The sequence below is a fragment of the Lepidothrix coronata genome, unplaced genomic scaffold (genome assembly GCF_001604755.1).
Source record: "Lepidothrix coronata isolate B3197 unplaced genomic scaffold, Lepidothrix_coronata-1.0 Scaffold23, whole genome shotgun sequence".
Classification (NCBI taxonomy): Eukaryota; Metazoa; Chordata; class Aves; order Passeriformes; family Pipridae; genus Lepidothrix; species Lepidothrix coronata.
This window is the reverse complement of record NW_016690203.1, coordinates 7,130,246-7,144,137: the sequence shown is the minus strand read 5'-3', so window position 1 is coordinate 7,144,137 and position 13,892 is coordinate 7,130,246. Positions and strand designations below refer to the sequence as shown.

Sequence of the window (13,892 nt, the reverse complement as noted above, 5' to 3'; positions counted from 1 at the left end):
AAGCAAAGGCGCTCAAGGTCACCCCAGCTGATGCTGAGCTCGATGTGGCCGGTTCTCTTCCCTGGAAAGGACAAGGCAAGAACATCTCCCCTTATGGGAAGCATCTTCCCGACCTTCCCACTTCCACCTTGTCCAGGTGGAGCAACCCTCTCTGGTGCAAAGCCAGGCGTGAAGTCTTCCTCACTAACACACACACGTCTGGCCCTAAAGCTCAAAGACCTGAGGGCAACTAACAGGTTTTTTCCAAACTCTCTCGATTTGCGAGGAGACCTGGGCTCACCATTTCCTCTCCTGGGTGCCAGTGGCCAGAGCAAGGACGGGCAGCTTCGTCCCCTCAGGAGCAGCGTCTGAAGGGGAGCAGGGCAGTGAGGAACCCAGCCCTTGGCCTTTCCCCAGCAGCAGTCCCTTGGAGGAGGGAGAGTTTGGCCCGAATGCAGCTCCCAGAACACCTGGGGACCCCAGGAGCAACCAGCAACTCACCCCACCAGGACCCCCCACCCCTCCTGTGAGCACGGAGCCGTGCTCAGCCCTCTGACACACCAGGTCAGCACCCACTGCCCACGCCGTGCCCACGGCTCAACCCGGCACCTGTGTCATTGTTTTGGGACAAAGTCCCTTCAGCAACTGGCGCCACCCAACTCATCTCCTCCTTATCTCGCACTGGCACACGCTGCTGTGGCACACGCCGACCAAACCCCCTCCTGCCCACCATCCTCACAGCCCACTCAAAGCTCCAAAAACCCAGGAGGTCACACCAAACCCCAAAAACCACCGCTGTGCCCCAGGCCGCCCCAAGAGCCAGATGCTTGTCTCTCCCCCCACAAGGAAACGCCAGCTCTGGGGAGAGGATTGATGGAGGAGCAAGAAGCAGCCACCAGCTGCCGTGGGAAGAGCCTTGGCTGCCTTTGCCACCAGCATCCTGCTCCAACCATTTGTTCTGCTTCTATTTTAGAAAGCACTGGGGCTTGGCTCTCCACGGCTCCCAGCCTCCCTCCCAGCCTCCCTCCCAGCCTCCCTCCCAGCCTCCCCTCCGCTGAGCAAGGCGACAGATTTCTGCAAAGAGGTAGCGCCGGCTCCGCTCCCCATCTTGGCAGCGGCATCCGCGCGGGGCCGGGGATATTTTTGAACGAGCGAGCCGAGAGGTGCTAGTTTTCCTGGCAGCTCATTGCCGGCGCGTGGGAAGGACAGCCATGCCGAGTCAGGGAAGGTTGAGGATGGATCCATGATTGATCCCTGTGCTTAAAACCCTGGAGACGAGGCATCGAGTCCTCCTAAGTCACACAAAGTGAGATGTCCAGCAGTGCATGGAGCTCTCTGGGGAAGCATCACCCAAGAAATGAGGCTGGAGATAAGGCCTGACTCCGGCTACGTCCCAACCCACAGCCCTGAGCCCTTCCTGGGAGCCCCCACACTGGTCCATGCTCTTGAAGGAGAGCCTGGCATGCACACACTGTCCATGTGATCCCAAGTGCTGCTCCTCACCAGAATACCAGATGGAAAACTGTCCTAAGCCCACGTCCAAGCAAGCTCTGCCTCCACCCAACCCTTCCACCCTGTCCCAGTTATTGAAATAAATTTGCTGTTTTCAGAGGGCTTTCCTAAGGGCAGAGACACATATCCAGGGAAAATGTGGTTTATCCCCTGGGATAAACCCAAGGGTTGGAGCGAAATGATCTTTAAGTCCCTTCCAACCCAAACCATTCCATGAGTCTGCGATGACCATGCCTGAAGGCACCTCCTCGCCTCTGCCACAACCTCCCCGGTGATGCCAGTGCCGAAGGAGATGCTCAGTGACACACACAAATGATTTGCTTTCCCCCATGGTTTTTCCAGCAAGTTCTGAACTGGTCCGAGTGCCACATGCCAGGCTCCGTGTTCATGGCAGAGCCAAAGCCAGAGCTCCCTGCAGTGGAATTTTAAAAGGCAAAAATTCCCCCTACAGTGCCCAGCAGGGAGAGGGTGCTGGTGGCAGAGCCAGGCTCCAGCAATGCCAGGATTTTAACAAGCTCTGGGGTCTTCAGCCACTCCAACCTGCCACTCATTGTCCACCCGAGCAGCACCGGGGTCCCCTCCTGGAGGAGGTGCCACGTTTGCCACAGGACACTACAGCCCAGGGATGGACACCACTGGCATTCAGACCAGACAAGCTGTTCCTCTCAAGCCTGGGAGCTTGCTCTGATGGCAGTGGGAAGCCTGTGGGTACCAGCTCCATGGGGACATTTATCGGGATATTTAGACAACACCTCAACAGCTCAGCCTATGGTTACACAAACACATGACCCCTCTCTGCCTCCGGACCATCCAAGACTGGTGAAAAACATGCATTTCTTGGCAGTCCCGAGCTTGCAGAAAGTCCTCTCCCACAGATGCCACCACAGACCAGGAGCACCTGTGCCTGGAGCCAAATCCCAGCCACCCCCTGCCCCAGCCCTGCATGACGCTGGTTTATCTTCTGGTCCCAGGACTGACCACCACGGCCCAGGGGCAGGTTGGTCTCAGTGACTGCCCTTGCAACAAAAAAAAAAGGCTGGTCGGTCAAAATAATTTGTCTACATTCTTTATTTTAATTTTTTTCTTCCCTGTCAGTGGAAACTCCTGCTCCGGCGCTGTGTCTCAAGGTTACTGCTTGGGGTGGGGGAGGATTTCAGGTTTTACAACTGAAAAATTCCAGACAGAAGCCCAGAAATGCTGCCAGTTTTTCACTAAACTGAAGTTCTTCATCCAATTTATTTAATTTATTTAAAGGGGTGTTTTTTTTCTTACACTTGATGCAGCAGGTTTTAAGCAAACTCCATTTTTTCAGCCCCCCAAATTTTGTCAGCTTTAACAGAAAAGTGTCACTGATGCCTTGAACATTTTCCATTCTCAATTTCTTTTCTAAGGAAAACCAAACCAAACTAATCTGACCCCACATATTTTCTCCACCTGCACGACATGGGATGTGTTCCTGAATATGGCGCCTAGCAATTTTTCCCTGAAGTCTTCCAATAATTGGAAAGGAAAACATTTAAAAGTAAAAAGAAAAATTTCATCTTCAAAATAAGAGAAAAAAAAAAGATGCTTTCCAAAAGGATGGAGGAAAGTCACTTTGTTCCAAAAGGCACTTCCATTTAAAACGAAGATGAAAACTTTCAAGCAGGGCTATTTATAAGCACTGCTTATATCCATCAGTAGCACCTTCCACCCAAAGCTTCACCGCATCCTCAGGAGCAGGAACCCCCCTGCCGACAGTCCCAGCACCCCCAGGGCTGCAGGATCCACCTCCTGCTGATAATCTCCCGTATTGCAGGAGAAGGATGAGGAGGAGGAATCCTACTGGGAATTCTAAGATGATCCCTTGGCAGCCCTGGGGTGGGCTCAGGTCGGGGACCTCACAGGCTGCCTCCCAAATCTCGTTACTATTTTTTGGGGCTGGGAGGAAAAAAAATTCAGGAGCCATGGATTTGCCCTGCCTCCTTCCAAAAAAAAAGGCCAATGCGGCAGCAGTGCTGCAGTGGGAGGTCACCCTTCCCCACAGCCCACAGCCCCCCACCCGTGCCCCAAGCCCCCCAGCTGGGGGGCGACAGAGGCACCTCCTCTTGGAAGCGGTTTTGGGTTTGTGCCGGACGCTTGCTGGAAGCTGTTTGAAGCTCTGGAAAGAAAAATGATTCCTCCTCCTTCCCTTCCTCCCTGCCCAGAAATAGGTCACTTAATTACCCCCTTTCCAACCCCAAACACCACTGACTCAGGACAGGAGGGGGGAGCTCTTTCACCCCGTGCCGGCTCATGCCCGGCAGCAGCCCAAAGCCACCGCGCACGGCTCTGACCTTGAGCTACCACGCCGGCAGGACCTGGGCGCCAGGGCACGGCCAGCACAGATGGCAGGGACTCAGCTCCCCCCCTCTGGACTCCAATTAGCACTGATCAATTAAAGAGAGGATGGTCAGGGCCGTGGGTGCTGCCGACCCCCTCCATGAGCAGCCGCGGGCACAGCCGTGCGCCGCCTCCAGGAAAACCAACGGCTAATTGCATGTTGGGAAATCATACGTGTCCTGCTCGGCACGGAGTGAAATGCACGGCCCTGGCACAGTCTGGTCTGGCTGCCTGGGGATGGGACACCACGGTGGCTCCTGGGTGGTGGCAGGAGCCTGACACATCCCGGCACAGGCATCACCCCGCCCTTCCACCTCGTCCTCACTGCATGCACCGAGACACCCGCCCAGCACCGCTCCCGCCAATTCAGGCTTCGCTTTTGGCAGCCAGGGAGCAGCAGCACCGTGTGCCCGCTCCCCTGGGGACCAGAGTGGCACGAAGCTGTTTAAAGTCCCACTGGGTGCCACAACAGCACTCAGCATCAGGAACAGGCCCCGGCAGCTGCTTTGGCATCCCAGCACTCAACGACAACCGGGACATCTCACTGCGACCAGACCCCTCCAGGTGACAAGGAAGGTGGCAGCGAGGAGCCCTAGAACCACTGCACAGACCTCATCTCATCACCCCCTTTTATACAGGGTTCACCTACAGCTCAGGAAAGCAGCGAGGGAATCAGGAAGCAGCTGCTGCACACCCCCAGCCTCGGCGTGACCCACACAAAAACAGGCTGAGTTTCCCCAAAAAACTCTCCCTGTGCAGTTCAGTGGTCCTGCTTCCTCATCTTTTTAGCCCCCATTTAAGAGAAAGCAAACGTACAGCCTACCCCTCCCAAAATAAATCACCCCAAATTGATTTCCTGCATATTTAACAAACCCTTGCTCCAAGTGGGCACGTTTTTAACAATTTTTTAAAGGATGCAGCCTCTTGTCTGTTTTGTAAGTGGTGAGGACCTACAGCAAGGAGACACCAAGAGTGAGGGAAAAGGAAAAATTAAAGAAGAACCACAAGCAAAGCAAAGTGGAGTGCGAGATGCAAACCGACAGATCCGGGGAGGCAGAGCTGCTGGCAGGCAGACGGCAAGATCCATCTTGAAAGCAAAAGCAAACTGCTGCTCACACAGGCAGAGGGAAAAACCTAGAGGTTTTCAGCACTGCCTGAGCTCTGATCAAACAAAGTGATTAACAAATTTCAGCTCTTCATTGAAAGCTTCCCTAATTAGAGGAAAAAAGGAAAAGAAAAAACAAAACCAAACCCCTGAGAGGTGCATCAGGTGGTGAAGTCTCAGACACCAGCGGGGGGGAGGCAGGGGGTGATGCACCCCACAGTCCTGCCAGCACAGGGAGGGCCCGTGTGGCCGGGGGCACCTGGTGCCTGCCCCACAGCACTGGCATGGCCACGGGTTTCCGTGCCTCCCCAGCCTTCCTCCTCCTCCTCCTCCTCTGACTCACTTGCTTTCTGCTCACCGCGTCGGGCTCAGCGGCAGAGCCGAACCTTCCTGGGGGCAGGACTGTCATCTGCAATAGAGTCACCTCTGAACTCGGGACGGCTCAGCCTCCAGGAACTGCCAAAATAGTGATGAAAATAAGAAAGAGTCCCTGGCCCGAGGAGTTTGCCCTCCAAACAGATGGGACGGCGGCGGGGCGAGGCAGGGGGATATTTTTAGCTCTGGTTGCAGATGGGGAAGTCCGGCACGGCACAGACATGGCATCAGCACGGCAGCCCCACCACTGCCCGTGCAGCTCACCGTGGCTTGGGCCACCTCCGTGTGCACTCCCAGGTATTAACGGGATTTAAATGGGATGTTGTCTGCTCACTTCCCGAGCCTCAGGCATCACCTTCCAGGCTGGCTCACACCACCATGGCTCCACATGGCAGGTCACCAGCACTGGGCTGTTGGGGGCACCCAGTGGGGCAGCAGTGGTCCAGCGAAGTGGAGTTGATGCCAGCAACCCACATCCCTCCCCTCTGTCCTCTCTGTTCCCAAAACAGCCATGGCCCTGCAATCCATGACACAGGAGGGACACCACACAGCAGCCAGTGGCAGGTCCCTCCCGGCATGCTCCAAGCGATGTCAACCCGACCCTGGGAAGCACTCTGGCTTGGAAAGAAGAGGGAAAAGCAATTTCTGCCCCTCGCCACAGACGCTTTTCTAGATTTAAAAGACTCGCCCAGGGTCCCAGGGAAAGAGCCCATACTGAGCCCTCCACACCCCGTCCAAGCTCTCCTGTTCCTTCAGGATGAGCTAGGCAGCATCTCCCCCAATCCTCATGTCCGTCCTCTCTCCATGAGCCGGGGCTTGCACCAGCATTGACACCTCCCTGCCAGACAGCTGCCGGCACTGGCTCCCGGCACGCGCCAGCACCGCGGCAGCTGGGTCCCACTCCCGTACTTTTCGTCCGACACTTTTGGCTTTGTTCTCTCTCACACAAAGCCGCTGTGAGGCTGCCCTGGCAGTATGGAGGGACCTTGAAGTGTGGATGTGGTTTATGACCATATTTAGGCTCCTTTACGTTGCCAGAGTCGCAATAAAGGGCTGCAGCGTTAAATGAGACTCAGACCCCACTTGTTTCACTTGGCAGCCTGGGAAAAATCCACCCTGGGTGACTCCAGCACCGTCCATGCCTCCGCCCTGCCCGCTCGGGGACAGCACGAAATAGCAACAGTCCTTTCCAGCTCTGCAGTTACACTTCCCAAGCGCAGCCAAGAGCCCCACAGCAGTGAGGAGGGGGGAATTAAACCCAATTAAACTCATTAACCACCCCCTCCTCCCAGAGCAACACCAAAGCATGGGGAAGCACAGGGACATGCCCAAGGTCACTGGCTGACAAAGCTGGCACTTCCCAAGGTTCCCAGAGCCCCCCAGCAGGACCGAGCACGTGCACGGATGTGACCACTCAGCCCAAGGAGCCCCCAAGCCGCTTTGTGCCCTGGGAAGAGCCGGGGCAGGAGGGGAAGCACCGAGCCACCTGACACACGGCAGCTAATGCCCCTTCAAAACGAGCATGTTAAATCCCTGCCGTGGCAGAGGCACTGGAGAAACCCGAGCAGCGGCCCCACTGCTGCGGGGACATCAGCCACCTGCTCCGAGCCAGCACAAGTGTGGATGCCTCAGCCTGGCAAAGCCACGACAACTGCAGGGGCTGAAGGACAAGGTGGTGGGGGAGGAAAGGAGAAGCCATGAGGCCCGTCCAGAGGTCTATGACCTTCAGGAGCCCATGACAGCAATCCCGAGGGCAGGGCAGGCAGCTCACTTTGAGTTCCCAAGGGACACGAGCAGCCCCAACACTCCCAGGCCAGGGCCACCAGCACCAAATCGGCTCAGGGAAGGGAAGAACATACCCAGAATAACCCTTACCTACACCCAAAATCCGCAGCCTCACCTGGTGAGCATCCCCATCGCACTGAGGTTGGCAAAGCCCTGTCCCTGTCGGCAGCGAGGATTCAGGCTGGCTGTCCTGGGACAGTGCTTTGAGAACAACCACCTTGGTGGAGCAGAGCCAGCCCAAAAACCTACGTGTGGCCACAGGCACTGTGGGAGAAAGGGCTTTGGAGGGGCAAGATCAGGCCTTCCCTTGAAGGCAGGCAGACAGACAGAGGCGCTGAGCCAAAGTGCCAGGGGAATTTGCACCAGCACCAGTGTCTGTGTGCCTGCCCGGACCCCTCCCCTCAGCAGCAGGGAGTCACCGGCCAAAACCTTGTGGCAGCTCCGCCAGCCGGGGAGGATGAGAAGGGGGGGGGGGTCAGCTCAGCTGGTGGCCATGCAGAGCCAGGGGTGCCATGGGGCTCCCGGGGGGAAGAGGGAAGCAAGCACACACGTGTGTCTCGCTGACGGTGTGCTGCTCTCGTGCGCAAGGCGGGGGGAGCGGGGGGGAGGAAAATAAATAAAAAAATAAAAGCCAATGACAAAGCCAAAGGGGTTTGGGAACTGCAGGGAAGGGATAAACCGCGGGCAAGCAGGCGTCACGGATGCCGAACAGCCGCAGATGCCGGACGCCCTGTCACTGCATCCCGCCCCGGCACCCTGGCCCCTCGCACCGCCGAGCCAAGGAAGCTTTCGCCGCCCCGGGGTGGCCGCGGGGGCAGTGCTGGGGTTTGCCCCCCACCACGGCACTGAGCCCCCCCGCACAAACAATCCCAGCTGTCGGGCTCCGGAGCCGGCGCTCGGCCAAGGCATGGACGCTCCCGGGACTCGATTTACCGCCGGCTCTCCCAAAATCTGCTCTTGCCAATCAAACCGCAGCCCACACCGGCACCTCGAGCCTCACCGGCGGGTCCCGCCACAGCTCCCCCGTGTCATCATCCCGCGGGAAGGCAGCCCCCAGCCCCCGAAAGCCGCTGGGCCCTGCTTCTCCCCGGGTCCTGCCAGGCCGCGGCGGGTCCCACTCGGGGGTGGCCGCGGTGTCGCGGGTGGGCTCGTGGGCCGTCACCACGGATGTCCCACGGGGACGCAGCCCACCGCCCCGGGGCGGGGTGGGCACCCCCAGTGCTGCCCCCGCCCCATCGGCAGCACCCAGCGGGACCATCCCGGCGCGTCGCACCCGGCCACCGCATCCCCCCGCGTCCCGCATCCCGCCGTGTCCTGCACCACCCCCGCGCCCCACACCCCCCGCCCCGTGTCCCGCACCCCCCTCACCTGTCCCCGCAGCGCCCAGGCCGAGCCGCCGCCTCTTCCCCTTCCTCCCGCTCCCTCCTTCACCTCTGCACCATTTTGGTGACGGTTTGTTTTGAAGCGGCAGGGGGAGGAGGCAGGAGGGGGGCGCGGGGGGAGGATGTGCCGCCGCCGCCCCCGCCCATCCCCGCCGCCTCGGGGCGGCACCGCGCGGCGGTCGGGGGGGTCTCTCCGCTTCCCCCCACCCCAAACACCGACAGGCGCCCCCCCTCCCCCGAAGGCTGCCCGGGGAGAGGAAGGGAGGGAGGCGTTCTCGGAAGTAGCGCCAGAATCGCGAAACGTTAAAAAAAAAAAAAAAATAATTTAAAAGAACAATTAAAAAAAAAAGGAAACAAAAAAATAAACAAACCAAATCGGCGAAGAAGAGCGAGAGGGACCCACCTGAGCGGGGCGCGGACCGGCCGCTGCCGGGGCTGCGGCGGAGCCGGCGGGGAGCGACCATGGCCGGGCCCGGCCCAGCGTCAGGGGCGGCGGCGGCGGCGCGGGCGGCCAATGGCCGCGGCGGGGGGGGCGACCGCGAGGGGACCGGGAGGGGACCGAGGCCGAGGGGGGGCAGAGCCGGGACCTCCCCTCTCTCCCCCGCAGGGTCTGGCGTGGCCCCCCCGTGTCGGTGGGCAAGGGGGGTCCAGCCCATCCCCGCGGCCGAGGCAGCTGCCCCGGGGTGGTGGGGGGACGGTGGGTTCTGCCCCTGCTTCCATAGGGTGTCATGCTCAGAGCAGTGGGTCTCTGGGGTCCGAGTGTCCCGAAAGCCATATGGAGGACATCAGCTGCCCGTGAAGGTCCTAGTTCTGCTGCCAGGATGCTGGATCTGGGACTCAGAGGCAGTGGAAGGTCCCGGTTCAGTGTCTGGCACCAGCACAGACCCCTCGTGGGTATGACCCTGCCCGTTTTACCCTGACACAGGCCAGGGGCTGCTCCTGCCTCTGGCATCCCCACTGCACAGGACTCCGGGGCCTCCCAGGGCTCCTGGGGCGCCCAGTCCTGCCCTGGCCCTTCCTGCAGTGCCATGGGCTCAGCCGAGCACGCGGCACCACCACTGGGATGGCTCCATGTGCTCCTTGGTGGCAGGGCCACAGCTCCCAGGCCCTGCTACAAGTCGGGACACTACATTCCCTGCTCCTCCAGTAGCTGCAACCTGGATAAATTGCTGTGTGCTGCCCTCAAGAAATCCATCAGGTCAAACAGTGACTCCCACCTCCATGCCAGGACAGTTTGGGGCTGTGGATTGGGGCAGGACTCTGTTTTTTAGGGGGTGCTGTCCCTGTCTTGCTGCCATGTCTGGTGCTGTGCATCCACGGCCTCAGGACAGTGCTGGCAGTGGGCACCAGAAGCCTCGGGGCTGGGGGTTCGAATGGAGCTGATGGCTGGCAGGCTGCAGATCTCCTGCCTGCACCCCAGGTTCGCAACGAGGGGCACAGCAGGAGCTGGTGTTCCCACTGGATGAGTTCTCCCACCACTGGGAATGCCAGAGGAGTGCTGTATGGCACAGCTGGGGCTCAGCATGGGGCACAGGCTTTCCTTTCCCAGGGCTGCACGTGGCATGGCAGGCCTGGGCGGGCTCCCACGTGCTGCACAAAGCAGTAAAAATAAAAATGAGGCTGGTGTGGGACTGCTCCCGGTGGAAAAAAGCTTGTGCCAGGGGTTGGAGCCTCCACAGGAGATGTTTCACGGGTCCCCCTGACCAGTGGAATGCAGCCCAGCTTCCAATACCAGCAGCAAGGAGCCAGCACCAGTCCAGTAGGACTCCAGTGCCCCATAAATCAGGGATACCAAGTGATGACTCTATCACATACAAGGCCACTGTCCCAGCACAAGGGGGACTGGGGACCAATGACAAGGATGTCTAAGTCCTTTTGGGTCACATTCAGCTGGAGCACTGGGAATACAGGCACTCCCAGTGTCCTTGGAGCACAAAACCAGATGCAGGGGAGCTGCTGGGGATGGGGGCAGAGTCACTGCATTTTCACCCAGACTATGCCCATAGCCATTAACACAGCATCACATGGTCTCCCTGCGCCAGCCCCCACGGCACAGGGCACTGCACAAGCCCAAAACACCCAGTTCCCTCCCCAAAAGCCTGGGGTGACACAGGATGGGGCTGGGGTGTACTCCTATAGGGACTCTTCGTCATGGCTGGCTCTGCCCTGAGCCCCATCCCAGGCCGGGAGGGCAGGAAGAGGTTCCCCGATGCCGGTGACTCAGCTGAGGGGGTTGTTTTGCAACACACTGGGTGTGGGAGGCTCCTGGTGCGTGGAAAGTAGGCGGAAAATTATCCGACTTATTCAAGGTGTGTGATGAGCACAGGGCCAGGGAGGCTGGTGGGCAGGGAGCAGGCCGGGGGGTGATGGACCTGCAGCCCGAAGCTGGGGCAGGGGGTCCCGCTCGAGGGCTCTCAGCGGGACAGCAGGTGCTGAGGGTCAGGATGGTGACTCTGGGCTGAGCTTCCTCACGATCTGGTGCCTCTGCACCTTCCCCACATTGATCTGGAGTAAACAAAACAAAGGCACAAATATCTCCATTAGGGCGAGAGGTAAAGATGGTCCTGACAGAGAGGCTGGATCCGACCGAGCATCACCGGTGGCACGGGCACCTCAGCCTCCACCACCCCTCTGACTCACTGACACAGTTTTCTGCTGGCTCCTTCCCCCATCCCGATACATATTTCTAGTGGACTTTTAAGTGTGTTTGGCTTTTTGGGGCTGTTTGTTGTCAGTTAGTTATTTTATTATATTTATTGTTAGAAATAGGGTTATTTTTAGCACGCTGTTGGTTTAGATAGAGATGGGATTAGTCATCTCACCAAGAGCTGTTTGCAGTCTCTCCTCAAGGATTCTCTGGGGTTTGTTTTCCAATCAACTGAGATCATGTATCCAAAGAAATAAAAAATAAAAATAGGCAGAATAACGCGCAGCAGCCACACTCTGGTGCCTCTCCATGAGTTACGGGATGGAAATGAGGGAAGGATCCAACCCAGGATATTTATGAGACAAAGACAAGAACATTACTATGAACCTCAAAGTATTTTGGAAAGTCAGTTCGAGCTGGTTTTTGGTTTTTTTTTGGTCTCTTGGGAACCAAATGCTGAGTAACTCCCTTCCCACACCAGGCTGCTGCTCTGTACAGCTGGTACGCAGCCTCTTGACAGTGGAAACTGCTTTCCCTTGCCCTATGCCAGCGTGAAGAAGGCAGGACTCCTGGGTCTTCTGAGATATGCAGCCACCTACACGCTCAGGCTATTAAAATAAAACCATAAAAGACACCCAAAAACCTAAAGTGGGAAAAACATTTGTTCCTCTCCCACACCGAGTGCAGGGACAGGAGCGGCGTGCGGGCTGGGGGCAAAGCCAGGAGGCCGAGAGCAGCGTCCTGTGCGTGGAGCAGCATCTCCACCCTCCTTGCCGCGACTTTCTGTCTCTCCCTGCCGCCATTCCTCCTTCTGAGCCAAGCAGGAGCAGACTCCCATGCCAGTTTCGGGGAGACCAGTTTGGCTCTTAAAGATCGGAGTTGGATGCAGGGAGGAAACAAAGTTCATGGCTCATCTCATCACTTGCTGGCATAGAAGTGCCACTGCCAGCTCGTCCCTGTCAATGCTGATGCCCTTGGGATGCAGAGCTGAAAGTGAGAGAGGGGATGGGGGTCCTGTCAGCCCCACATGAGCTGGACCCTGGCCTGGGGTAGGGGGGGGTGATACCCTTGGTGGTCACACAGCCTGTCTTTGGGGGTGGGGAGAGGAGCAGAGCTGTGCAGAAAGATACACTCACAGGATCAATCCCAACTCTCCAGCCCCGAGCCGAGGGACAGCCCCGATGACCCTCAGGGTCCCTGCCAGCCCTGTCTCTGCGGCTCCCGTGACCCCGTGCCCGTGCCGGGGTGACTTGCCCAGGGCACAGCGCAGCACACCAGCTGCATGCCCGACCCGCAGGAGGACAAGGGTGGCACACGTGTGGTGATGAGACGGGGGGGCCGTGCGAGCGGGGAGGAAGCATCGCCTTCACGTGGCCCCCCCAGCACCCCCCCCCGCCGCCCACCCCGGCTCGGGCGCGGGAGGAGGATTATTTGCCCTCGCAGCTGGCGGAGGCCCCAGCATATGCCCGGGGCGGGGAGGGGGGAACACTGCACGGAGCAAAGCCGCCGGCGCTGTTCCCGGGTGACCCTGCAAGGCTGGCTGTGGGGTCCCTCCTTGCCCCGGCCGTGCACCCCCGCCGGCCCCCCGCTCCTGCAAACGCTCCCTTTCCTCCTTGTCCCCCCCTTCCTCTCCAAGTCTAAATTCTCCCACAGCGTCCATTGACGTCCTGCCTGCGTCACCGTCTCCAGCACAACCAGACAGCACGTGGGAGAGGCAGGTTAAAGCGGCAGGGCCCTGGGAGGGCTCCAGCTGCGCACCCCACCGAGCGGGGCCGCGTGGGGAGGGGGCGCGGGAGCCCAGCGGGGGTGGGGGGGGCTGCCCCGGTGACCCCCTCACCCAAACGGCACCGGGGTGCTGGTGCTGTCGGGAGGTGTTTCCCACCTCACTCTGAGAGGAAGCAGTGCAGGCTGGGGGGAGATGAGGGGTTTTTTTCCTCTCCTGTCGCAAGGTTTGCACAGGAGCATGAACGCATTTTGCTTCCAGGTCCGTGCCCTCATCCTCCTTCCCTCCCTGCCGCGCTCCAAAACCCACCCCAAATGGGGATCAGCAGCTCTGGCGGCCAGGGAAGACAGCTTGCTTCAGATGTGTGAGCTCCCTGACCCTGCTTCCAAAGCCAGAGCCAGACTCCTGGGTTTTTTTCCCGGCTGCCGGGCCCCCAGCCAGTCCTTGTGCCTTTACATCTGGGCTTTGCCTCTGCCCGAATTACGGTGCAGCTTGGCTGGGTCCTGGGGCTGGGAACGGGGTTTGCACGCAGGGGGAAGTGCCAGAGCTCTGCCAGGGCATGGGATGCAGCGAGTTTTCCAAGGGCTCAGATATGGGGTGCAGTGAGATTTGCAAGGGCTCAGGTACCTTCCCTGAAGCCCACTCATCATTTCTGCTCTGGGACGTTGTCTGACAGCCCCAGCTCTGCAGGACATCCCCTTCCCCGTGACTCAGGGTGTCAGGGTGGGCAGGAGAGCACCCCCTGCCCCAAAGCACAGCCCTGCCTCCCCTCTGTGACCACGCTGCAACCCGGGGGGCTATTTTTGTCCCTTCCCTTCTATTTATTGTGCCAGAGCCATGTGCGGCTGGAGAAGGCTGTGGTGTTTGCTTTGTGATTACTTCCTTCCCGCCCATAACCTTTTGCCTTAAAACGGGATTCGCCCTGATCCTGGACCCAAGGCCGGGAAGCCTGGGCAGCGTGCCATGAGCACTGGCACCACAAGGCTCTTGGGGGGCAGAGATTCCTGGCTCTGACCCTGATTC

At 59.1% G+C, this 13,892-nt stretch overlaps 1 protein-coding gene across 5 annotated transcripts in view; it reads right to left on the bottom strand.

The window, feature by feature from the left end:
• MEF2D (myocyte enhancer factor 2D) overlaps positions 1–8,569 on the bottom strand; it is a 74,970-nt gene extending 66,401 nt beyond the window's left edge. For 4 of the 5 annotated variants that reach the window (XM_017808463.1, XM_017808465.1, XM_017808466.1 and 1 more), the window contains exon 1: positions 8,486–8,569. The gene's annotated coding sequence lies outside the window, so the exon portion shown is untranslated. Of the gene's footprint in view, positions 1–7,207; positions 7,437–8,485 lie in introns of those variants that run through there. The other variant, XM_017808462.1, reaches the window with a different exon arrangement.
• Positions 8,570–13,892: the final 5,323 nt, after the last annotated feature.